The sequence below is a fragment of the Furipterus horrens genome, unplaced genomic scaffold (assembly GCF_987537825.1).
Source record: "Furipterus horrens unplaced genomic scaffold, mFurHor1.1.pri manual_scaffold_2, whole genome shotgun sequence".
NCBI classification, from domain to species: domain Eukaryota; kingdom Metazoa; phylum Chordata; class Mammalia; order Chiroptera; family Furipteridae; genus Furipterus; species Furipterus horrens.
This window is the reverse complement of record NW_028327172.1, coordinates 172,067,226-172,079,399: the sequence shown is the minus strand read 5'-3', so window position 1 is coordinate 172,079,399 and position 12,174 is coordinate 172,067,226.

Here is a 12,174-nt window from a genome sequence, read left to right as displayed (position 1 = left end):
GTAAGCTTTATGGAGATGAAAATGATAAATTACTTTATCCACTATTACTAATACATATATTAAAAAATACTACTGAGACTTCTGGCCAAAATGGAGGCCTATACACACACACTGTATCTCCCTCTACAACTAAGAAGAAGTACAAGTACCTCAAAAATAAAGATAACCAGAAGTTCCAGAAAATCGAGCTCCATGGAAGTCCAACAAACAAAGATATGAAGAAGAAATACTCATCCAGACAGGTAGGAGGGGCGGAGCCGGGGTGAAGAGAATGTAGTGTGGTGGCAGCAGCAGTGGTGGCAGTGGCAGGCTGCCAGAAAGTTCAGTCTTACATTTTAAAAAGTCAGGAGGGACACCTGGGGAGCACTCCCAGCACCAGAGGAGACCACACAGCTCATTGTCCCAGCGCCTGAAAAAATAAAGCCTTATTGCTTCTGAATGTGCAAACCAGTGGGGGTTGGGGCAGAAGAAGAAACTGCCAGTCTCTCAGTAGAGTCAGCTTATCTAAAGGGCTCCCACAGTCCTAGAACATCCACAGACCCACTCACTCTGGGAACAACAGCCAGGGCAACAATTAGAGGCACCAGTCCCATACAAAGTGGGTGAAGTGCCTGAGTAAGTGACATTGTTCCCTCTCAGACCCCTCCCCCACATACAGTGCCACAATGTGGTGAAACAGGTCACCCTCTACTGATGAGAAACCTAAGACTCTGCCCCTTACAACAGAACAGGTGTGACAGCTCTACCTAAGACACAGAGGCAAACAAACACAGGGGCCTGTCAAGATGAGGAGACAGAGAAGTATGGCCCAAAAAGGGGAACCAATCAAGGTTCCAGTGGGAGAACTAAGCAATGAGGAGATAACCAACCTAACAAACAAGAAGATAGCCAACCAAACAGATGCAGAGTTCAAAACACTGGTGATAAAGATGCTCACAGGCTTGACAGATATGCTTGAGTAAGGCAAATGCATAAGGGAAGAAGTGAAGGCTATGCTAAATGAAACGAAGGAAAATCCACAAAAAAACAATGGTGAAAGGAAGGAAACTGGGGTTCAAATTAATGGTTTGGAACATAAGGAGGAAAACAACAGTCAACCAGTAAAAAATGAGGAAACAAGAATTGAAAAAAATGAGGGGAGGCTTAGGAACCTCTGGGACAACTTTAAACGTGCAAACACCCAAACAATAAGGGTGTCAGAAGGAGAAGAGGAAGAGCAAGAAATTGAAAACTTATGTGAGAAAAAAGTGAAGGAGAACTTTCCAAATATGGTGAAGGATATAGAGATACAAGTCCAGAAAGCACAGAGAGTCCCAAGCAAGCTAGATCCAAAACAGACCACATCAAGACACATCATAATTAAAATGCCAAAGGTGAAAGATAAAGAGAGAATCTTAAAAGTAGCAAGAAAAAAGCAGAGAGTTACCTACAAAGGGGTGCCTATAAGTCTTTCAGCTTATTTCTCAAAAGAAACTTTGCAGGCAAGAAGGGACTGGCAAGATGTATTCAAGGTATTGAAAAGCAAGGACTTACAACCAAGATTACTCTATCCGGCAAAGCTATCATTTAGAATGGAAGTGAAGATGAAGTGCTTCCCAGACAAGATAAAGCTAAAAGATCTCATCATCACCAAGCTATTAATTATATTATATGAAATATCAAAGGGACTTACTTAAGAAAAAGAAGATCAAAATTATGAACATTAAAATGACAAGAAACTCACAACTATCAACATCTGAATCTAAAAAATAAAAGTAAACTAAGCAAACAACCGGAACAGGAACAGAATCATAGGTATGAGGATAATTTGGAGGGTTATCAGCTGGGAGGGGGAAGGAGGAGGAATAGGGAAATGGTAGAGGAATTAAGAAGCATAATTGGTTGGTACAAACTAGACATGGGGTAGTTATGAATAATATAGGAAAGGGTGAAGCCAAAGAACTTATATGCACAACCTATGGACATGAACTAAGGGGGTGTGGGATTGCTGGAGGGAAGGGGGTACTGGGCAGAGGGGAGCCGAGGGGGAAAAAATTGAGATACTGTAACAACATAATCAATAAAATATACTTAAAAAAAAAACAGTAAAAACTAAAGAAGTTAATTATCACCAACCCATAATTATATGAAATGTTAAAGGGACTTATTTAAGAAAAAGAAGATCAAAACTATGAACAATAAAATGTCATGAAACACAAAAAATATATACTACTACGTAGAGTAGTAATTTGGTAAGTCGATTAGCATCAAAGTTGATGAACCACTGGCTTTCTCTACAATACTATGACAGCAAAGATACACAGAGAGTAAGGAAGTCCTGGACACTTAAAATACATATTATGGTTTCACAATTTGTTAATATCTCAGAGTTTAAAAGTCCTCAGGATATTCTGGACATGGAAAACATCATATGAAGAACACATACATCTCATTATCTTTAACTTGACTAACCTAACGTTTATGATCAATTTTATGTGCCAACCTGACTGGGTCACAGAGTGCCCACGTATTTAGTTAAACATAATTTTGGGGTATATCTGTAAGGGAATTTCTGGATGAAATCAACATTTGAAATTGTAGAGTGAGTAAAGCCAGTTGCCATCCCCAGTGTGGGTGGGCATCATCCAATCCACCGAGGGCCTGAATTAAAAAAAAGCAGAGCAAGAGAGAATTGGCTCTCTCCGCCTGACTGCATGAGCTGGAACATCGCTCTTCTTCTGCTTTTGGATTGGGACTCACACCACTGGCACTCTTGGTTCTCAAGCCTTTCGACTGCGACTGGAAGTACACCAGTGGCTTTCCTGGGTGTCCTGCTGGCAGATGGCAGATTGTGGAACTTCTTAGCTTCCATAAACCTGGGAGCCAATTCCCTATAATAAATCTCTTTATATATGTATCCTATTGGTTCTATTTCTTACTAATACACTAATTATCCTAAATTAAAGTTAGCAGGCATTCACGGAAGTATCAGAAATGGTTTAAAGTTAAGGTTCTTATCAGTGACCTGATTGTGTAATAATTTTCTAAAAACCTCCTTCATAAGTTTAAAGAGTGTTTTTTGTGTACTGCTCTGGGGAATACTGACTTTTGAACGCACTGCATGCAGATCTAATTTGCATATTCTTAGAGCACGTATGACTGCTGTTATCATCTACATTTGAGAAAATAACTCTATCTTCCATCATAGTGTTTTTTAAAACAACAAATTATCTTGAGAAAGAAAAATGCTAGAAATATCACACTTCCTGATTTCAAACTATATTGCAAAGCTTTAATAATCAAAACAATATAGTACTGGTATAAAAACGGACATATATCACTGGAACAGAATAAAGAGTCCAGAAATAAACACATGCATATAGGGGTAATTAATTTCTGACAAAGGAGTCAAGAACATATGCATATACTAGGGAAAATACAGTCTCTTCAGTAAATGGTGTTAGAAAAACTGGACAGCCACATGCCAAAGAACAAAACTTCACCCATATTTTACATTATACACAAAAATCAACTCAAAATGGATTAAAGACTTGAGCATAAGAAGACCTGAAACTATAAAACTACTACCTAGAAGAAAACATAGCCAGTAAGCTCCTTGACATCAGTCTTGAGAATAATTTTTTTGGATTTGACACCAAAAGCAAAGGCATCAAAATAAAAAATAAACAAGGGAGAGTTCATATAACCAAAAAGCTTCTGCACAACAAAGGAAATCATCAACAAAATGGAAAGCTAACATATAGAATTGGAGAACATATTTTCAAATCATATATCTGAAAGGGGAATAATATCCAAAATATACAAAGAACTCATTCAAATCAATACACAAAAAAATTCAATTTAAAAATGGGCAGACAATCTGAAAAGACATTTTTTCCAAATAAGACATACAAATGGCCAGAAAATACATGAAAAAGCGCTCAAAAACACTAATTATCAGAGAAATGCAATTTAAAACTACATTGAGATATCACCTCACACCTGTTTAAATGGCTTTTTTTTTTTTTTTAAGACAAGAAATAATAAGCACTGGTGTAGCCACTATGGAAAACAGTATGGAGGTTCATCGAAAAATTAAAAATAGAACTACTATATTCCATTTATTGGTATTTATCTAAAAAAAAATGAAAACACTAATTCAAAAAGATATATACACTCCCACGTTCATTGCAGCATTTTTTATAGTAGCCAAGACATGGAAACAACCTAAGTGTTTATTGATAGACAAATTTATAAAGAAGATGTGGTACATATATAAGAGGTATACAATAAAATATTATTCAGCCATAACAAAAAGAAATTCTGCCAGTTACAACAACATGGTCCTTGAGGGTATTATGCTAATTAAAATAAGTCAGACAGAGAAATACAAATACCATATAACCTCACTTATACATGAAATCTAATAGAAATAAACAAACTAAAACAAAAATCATAGATACAGAAACCATATTGGTGATTGCCAGAGGCAGGGGTGTGGGGGGTAAAAGGTGAGCAAAATGGGTGAAGGGGATCAAAAGGTACAAACTTTTCATTATAAATTAAATAATCCTAAGGATGTAATGTACAGCATGGTAACTATAGTTAGTAATACTATAGTATATTTGAAACTTGCTAAGAGAATAAATCTTAAAAGTTCTCATTACAAAAAAAAAATGTGTAACTGTGTGGTGATAGATGCTAACTAGACTAATTGTCGTGAGCATTTCACAATAGCTACATATATAAAATCATTATACCATACACCTGACACTAATATAATGTTAGGTGTCAATTATGTCAAAATTAAAAAGAATCATAATATGCATATAAATATGTGTGTATACATGTATATGACGACATAAAATTGGGAAGCAAAACAAAAACAGAAGTAAAAGAGGAGAAAAGCTACTTTAGTGCTTTTTATTTGCCTTGCTAATAAATTCCTCTTTATATCCTAAAAAAACACTTATTAGACACCATTGAAAGTAACTAGGATACCAACCCTTTATTGTGAATATTACCTATTAGAATGTTGAGCATTTATTTTGCCTTTATCCTGGCTTTTCTGTATATAGCCAAACAGCCATAAATAATAAAATCCAGCTATTAAATGTGCAATAAATTACAGCATTAGAAAAACCATCATTTTGTAATTCTTAACATAATATTTAATTTAGGAAAAGATCATCAGTAGATGAAACCATTAGATAAAAGTATTCATGAGAAACGTTATAATTCAGGCATTGGATTGTCATCACCTGAACTCAATGATCAACCTTAGCATCATAAATATGGGGCAACCAGATGATGTATACTTCCTGTTATGATATGGTATGAAGCACCCATTTCTACCTTTGAAATATTCTTACCCAAAATGTCAAATATGTATCTATTAAAGCTTCCAGAGCTAACTTCCAATGAAATGTAAAACATTAACTTAGATGAAGCAAATGTAGCAAAATCTTGATAATCATTGAATTTGGGTGAAATGTAAGGAGTGATTTATTGAACTATTTTAAAAATTTTGTGTATGTTTGAAATTTTTATAATTAAAAATAACCATCAAACAGAATTTGGATGCATCTTTACAGATGTTTCTCAACTTACAATGGGGTTACCTCCCCATAAAACCATTGTAAATTGAAAATTTTATGAGTCAAAAATGCACTTAGTACACCTAACTTACCAAACGTCATAGCTTAGCATAACCTATCTTAAACATGCACAGAATACAACATCCAAAAATGCTGGCCACACAATACACTGTAGCATACAGGTGGTTTACCCTCGTGATCACATGGCTGACTGGTAGCTGGGGCTTCTTGCCACTGCCCAGCATCACAAAGAGAATTATTGTACTGCTAGCCTGGGAAAAGACCACATAGACCTTAAAACATTATAATAAGTTACTTAAATGTGATATCTGTTTGGAGTTGGCACAAGCTTCTCACTATAAGAAATGCATCTTTCACTGAAACTTGAGGAGCCAAAGTAGATGACCAGAGACAACAGCTCAGCCGCAGCAGAAAGACACTGAACCCATAATGAGTGTAACCAATAATGATAACAATGGATATTGATATCTCCCAGTTTATAGACTAACTAAGGCTAAGAGAGATGATAATTAAATTGGTTAAGATCACAGAGATAGAATATGGCAAAGATGGAACCCAAACCCACAAAGATTGTATTTTTAACTACTCCAGGGGCAGTATGCACTTATGTCCATGACTCCATACCCCCAACCCAATATTCCCCATAATCAAAAGAGTATATTGCAAGTATACTTAATGTATAATATGTTGTGTACTCATCTATAGTTTCAAGAAAACTTTATAATATCAGCATCTGAATTTCTTCACTGTGTGAATTTTGGAGGCAAGAAAAACCTACCTCTGTTATTGTGATTGAAAATGCAGGTGTTTACTTCCCTAATTTCTCTTGAGCTATGGTATAAACTATGCCCTAGACTTTAGTAGATAACACACTTGCTCCAGATTTTGAATAGAGAACAGAACACCAAACGAGCATGGAGAATTCTCTCTGGTGGCAGTGGTTTTTGCATCAAGGTCCAGTGTCCTGGGCTGCAAGTGGCTGAAATATCCAATGTCTTATACTGGTGGTTTCAACAGTATGAACTGTAGGTTTTAGAGCTCACCCAGAGTAGCAGTGGGTCCTCAAGAGAACAGATTCGAAGTATGGTATTAGACTATGCTATCTGCATAGATTCACACTGGTTATTCATACATCTCGGTGATTCTGTGATTTACCCAATATCTATGTAATTAATCTCTTTTCTGCTCAAACAGCCAGAATGAATGTCCTGCAACTAAAATCATTAGCTGATTTACCAAAAGAAATTCAATTTAGATCCTAATGTCAAAGCATACACCAAAGTAAATGCCAAATAGTTGAATGAATTAGCTGTTTAAAAAATAACATATTTAAAATGAAGAAAATATAGGTGAATACCTGATCTATGAATAGGAAAGGTCTTTCTTTAATTTCATGTAAAAATTTTTTGCACGAATAAAAGAGTTCTATAATGTGAAGAGGAATATAAACAAAAAACTCAAAGAAATATTGTCCAGAAAAAGTCCAACCATTGCCAATATAACAAGAATGGTTTGCGTGACATCGATGTAACCTGGCAGCCAAGTAGGGTGAACTGGAATGTGCATGCGTGAACAATGATGACTTCACTGTACTAGTCAGTGGGGGCAATAGATGCCATTGAATGAGCATGTGTACTGTGTGGCTCTCACATTCACAATGACTGAGAGAGTAGAGCAATGAATCTGCATCAGATTTTGCGTTAAGCTTGAACATTCCTTCACAGAAACCACTTGGATGATTCAGAAGGCCTCAGCTATGGGCAACTGCTGATTGGCAGTTTCATCATGACAACAGGCCCGCTCATGCAACTTGCCTTATGCAGAGTTTTTTGGCAAAACATCAAATCACCCAGGTGGGTCAGACCCCTATAGCCTAGATTTGGTGTCCTGTGACTTCTGGCTTTTTCCAAAACTAAAATCACCTATGAAAAGGAAGAGATTTCAGACTGTCAATGAGATTCAGGAAAATACAACAGGGCAGTTAATGGCGATTGGGAGAACTGTGTGAGGTCCTAAGGTGTCTACTTTGAAGGGGACTGAGGTGTTACTGTCCTATGTACAATGTTTCTTGTATCTTGTATCATCTTCAATAAATGTCTATGTTTTTCAGATTACATGGCTGGATACCTTCTAGACAAGCCAAATATATATCAAACAATCAGGAAAATACTCAAAATATACAGTATGAGAAATGAGCAATTATGCATAATAATCCGCAAAGTGGATAAACATATGGAAACAGTTAAGTGAATTTTCTCAATCTTATGTGAACAATGGTCAGGAAGTGAAAAAATTAGTTACTCCCAACTATATAAGTAAAAATAATAATAATTCATTTTCTAGGAAAAATGAGACAGACATGTTATTTTGATAAATGTCTATGACTTTCTTAACCAGACTAAAATTATTCAGAGGAAATTGCAGTATGTGACAAAAACTCAAATATTCTCCAAAGTCCTACAAACTCTGCACTTTACCCCATTTATCTCCTCTGCAGTGGTGATTTATGCTAGAAATAAAAGTGCTCCTTGATCACTGCTTTTCATTTCTAAAACTACAAACTTATTTTTAACTTGGTATGCCCAGTCAGCCACTTAGGAGGGGCCAAATTACTCCTCATGGCTGTAACGCGTTATGGAAGGAAATTCTCAGAAAGCTACAAGTCGTAGGTGATAACACTTCATTGCATGACTTCATTGAAATATTCTTGAGATTCATAGGCACTGAGAGAGATATTCACTCCAGGGAGTCAATTATATACTTTTAATTTTTCCAATAGTTTGTGATTTTCTGAGTTTCATCTTTAAAAATAATAATTAGATGATGAGAGTAATTAAAATGTGTTGAATTACGGAGAGTTAAATATTAATTTAGCAATTATCTAGTATGAATCTCTACCAACTGTAGCCATTTATTCTTTCTCCCTCAGATTCTGACTTATTTCAAGTCAAACTGAATTCAGGGTTAGCATCACCTCTTTCCATAAGCAACCTAAGTATAGCCCTCTATCTTGTGAGGACACAATGAGAAGTCAGTGACTCAGCAGAGGGCCCCCACCTGACCAATTAGTCCCTGATTTCTGTCTTCTAGCTGCCAAGACTGTGAGCAATAAATTTATGATGTGTGTTTGTTTGTTTGTTTTTTATTTTAAAGTCTGAATATAAACTGTTTTACAGCAATAAAGATTGCATGATGGTATAGGTATTCTGTTTATTCCCATCATAGAGAAAAATGTCATCTTTTTTAATTTGGAAAAGTCTCAATTCTAAAACCAGCTAAATTTCTACCAGAAATAAATAGTACTTACTACAGACATTTTTCAAAATTTAAAAATCTTAAAATATTTAAATTATAAATTCATGAGTTAACAATTTAGAATTTCTATTAGTGTTCTATTGCTACATAACAGGTTACCACAAATTTAGTGGCTTAAAATATCCATTTATTATCTCAAATTTCTATAGGTCAGAGGTCCATATGGGGTCCTCTATGTTCTCTATTCATGGTCTCCCAAGACCAGAATCATGGTGTCAACCTGGCTGGGGAGAAATCCATTTCCGAGTGCACTAGGACTGCAATAATAAAGATCCATGACTGAGTGGCTTAAATAACAGAAATTAATTTTCTCACAGTTCTGGAAGCTAGACATACAAGATCACAATCTCAAAAGGGCTGGTTTCTTCTGAGGCTTCTCTCCTTGGCTGCAGATTGCCATTTTCTCCTTGTCTTCACTTAGTTTTCCCTGTGCCTGCCTGTGTTCTAATTTCCTCTTCTTATAAGGAAATCATTTTAATTTATGATCTCTAATGATCTCATTTTAAATTAATGACTACCTCTTTAAAGTCCCTATCTCTAAATACAGTCACAATCTGAGGTACTCAGCATTAGGACATCAGCCCATAATTTTGGGGACACTATTTAGCCTACAACAAAGCTAATTCAGGTTTCTGGTAAAATCCAGTTCCTTGCAGAGCTGAGACTCCCGTACCCCCTACCTCCCTTTTCCTTAATGTCTGTCAACAGAGAGCCACTCACTGCTCCTAGGCCACCCATGTTTCTTCTCACATGACTCCCTTTATCTTCAAACCAGCCTTGGGCCCTTGTATACTTCTCACATCTTGAATCTCTTTGCCTTTCTTCTGCTATAAGCTGGATAAAACTCTGCTTTTGAGGGCTTTTGTGATTAGATCAGGTTCAGAAAGATAATCTCCCTATCTTAAGGTCGACTGTGCTATTTAACCTTTCATAACCATGGGAGTGACAACTCAGGCTCACCAGTCCCCGGGATTAGGGCATATCTTTGGAAGGCCACTTTAGAAATTCTGCTTACCACAAATATTGAAACTATGTTTCACTAGATAGGCCATTTTGGCAGAGCAAAAATTGAAAATATAATCAAAGACATAAATTGGCTTTAAAAATTTTGGGAATGAGAAAGGTATCCTGTGTGATTCTCATCACCTTGATTGGCTATTCCTTGGAACTAGCAGAAGAAGAATCAGGCTCTGTGTTCTGTACTCTGCACAGAATTTTACCAATGCCCTAAGCTATTTCATAATAACTGAATACCAGTTTTAAATTTAGAATGGCAATAGAGCCAGTGGCTAAACTTAGAAACGAGAACTTAACAGAAAATAACTTATTAAAGATCATTTTAAAAGTATTCAAAAAATACCTAGTCAATTTTATTTTCCTTATTGTCTCATATACTCTGTTACATGCTTATGTAGTTATGCAAGAATAAACATTCCTGCATACTGATTGAGCCTATGTGTAAATATACCTTTGATTTTAAAAAACAAAACAAAAAACTAATCACCTAACTATTGACCAATTAACATTCTAATGAGAGAAGGAGATAGGCGGTGGGCTTATGGAGGAAGGAAATTCACAAAAACTAAGTTTAAATGTTCTATGACTCAAAAATGAAATAAAACTTTGTGAGGCCCTCCGTCGTCTCTTCTCATATTATCACAATAGCTTTCTACCAGTCTTCCTTACACCAGTCCTGTTCTGTGTCCTCCAATCTATTTTCTACCTTGCTGCCAGACTGATCTTCCCAAAATACTTCCCAGTACATAGAAGGCAAAATCCAAGCTCCTTAGAATGGCACACATAATCCCTGAATTGCTAATGACTCTTGACCATTTTTCCAGACACTCTGCTCCTCATACTCCAGCCAAGGGCTCTACCAATGAGTGTTTCTGTAAACACATTGTTTTTCACCACTTCATTCTCAGAATGTAAAGGATATTTATGAAATGTGTTTAATGAATGAATAAAGTATGCTCAGGCATGCCTCTGTACATTTCTATATGTTGGTAGGTACATTCCAAAAATTTCTTCTCTATTCCTTCTTGTTCTTGGAATTCAAATTCTTACCAAGTCCTGCTCAGGTGTCATCCTTTGCTGAAGCATTTTCTGAGCACCACCTTCCTCCTACCTTCATACAACAATTATTCTCTCACTAATCCCACCTTGTATATCCTTGTAAATTCTTCAGCCTACAAATCTTATTTAGTCATATGTTTTTTATGTTCTTTTTTTTTTTTTTTTTTTTGATCCACAGACCAACAACATCAGCATCATTTGGGAACTTTTCAAATATGTAAAATTTGGGTTTCTACTACAGAGATTGTTACAGAAACAGGGGAGTCCAAAAACAAACTCCAGAGTTTGGGCTGGGAGATAGGGAAAAGGAAGCAGCTTTCAGGATGCCCTTGCATGCCTGGGGCTAGTGGCTGGAAATATTGTTGCACAAAGATCCACTTTACTTTCAAGGCTCAGGAAGATGGGAAGGATCTTGGACTGTGGGAAGGCTCAGAAAGATGGGAGGGATCTTGGACTGTGGGATGGTATGGAAAAAGCACGCAGAGCCTACGTAGGGTTCTGTGAATGGTCAGAACTGTTTGCAACACCCACTGCGTGAGAGGATGCAGTCAGGGATAAACAAGCAGTTGTGGACATTTTTGGCTCTCTCTACCTCTCTGGCTCTCTAGGGCTTGCTCTCACTCTGGCCTTGGCTCTCTGGGTCTTGGGCTCACACTCTGGCCCAGGCTCTCATGGGCTCTGGCTCTCTCTCACTCTGGATCTCTGGCCCTGGCTCTCGTGGGCTCCCTCCATGTGGCTTGGAGGAGCAGGGGTCTCCAGGCTGCTTTAAGAGGCTGGCTCTGGCTCTCGTGGGCTCCCTCCATGTGGCTTGGAGGAGCAGGGGTCTCCAGGCTGCTTTAAGAGGCTGGCTCTGGCTCTCGTGGGCTCCCTCCATGTGGCTTGGAGGAGAAGGGGTCTCCAGGCTGCTTTAAGAGGCTCTTGCCATGCGGTTTTGAGAAGGAGATGAGATCCATGTGATTTATAGGAAGAAGGCAGTTTACAAGGAGTCTGAGAATTCAGGCAGTTCTGCATTGAGAGCTGGAGGGCACCACAGCACAGAAAGGACCTCCCCAATCAGAACTGAGTGATTGGCAGCTACTGGTAAAGCTGAACTGTGCCTAGGAAGTAGGGAAATGGTGTTTCTGACTTTCCTAAGACAGGCCAGGTCTGGGAAGGGGAGGCAGGACTATGTGCAAATAAACAATTC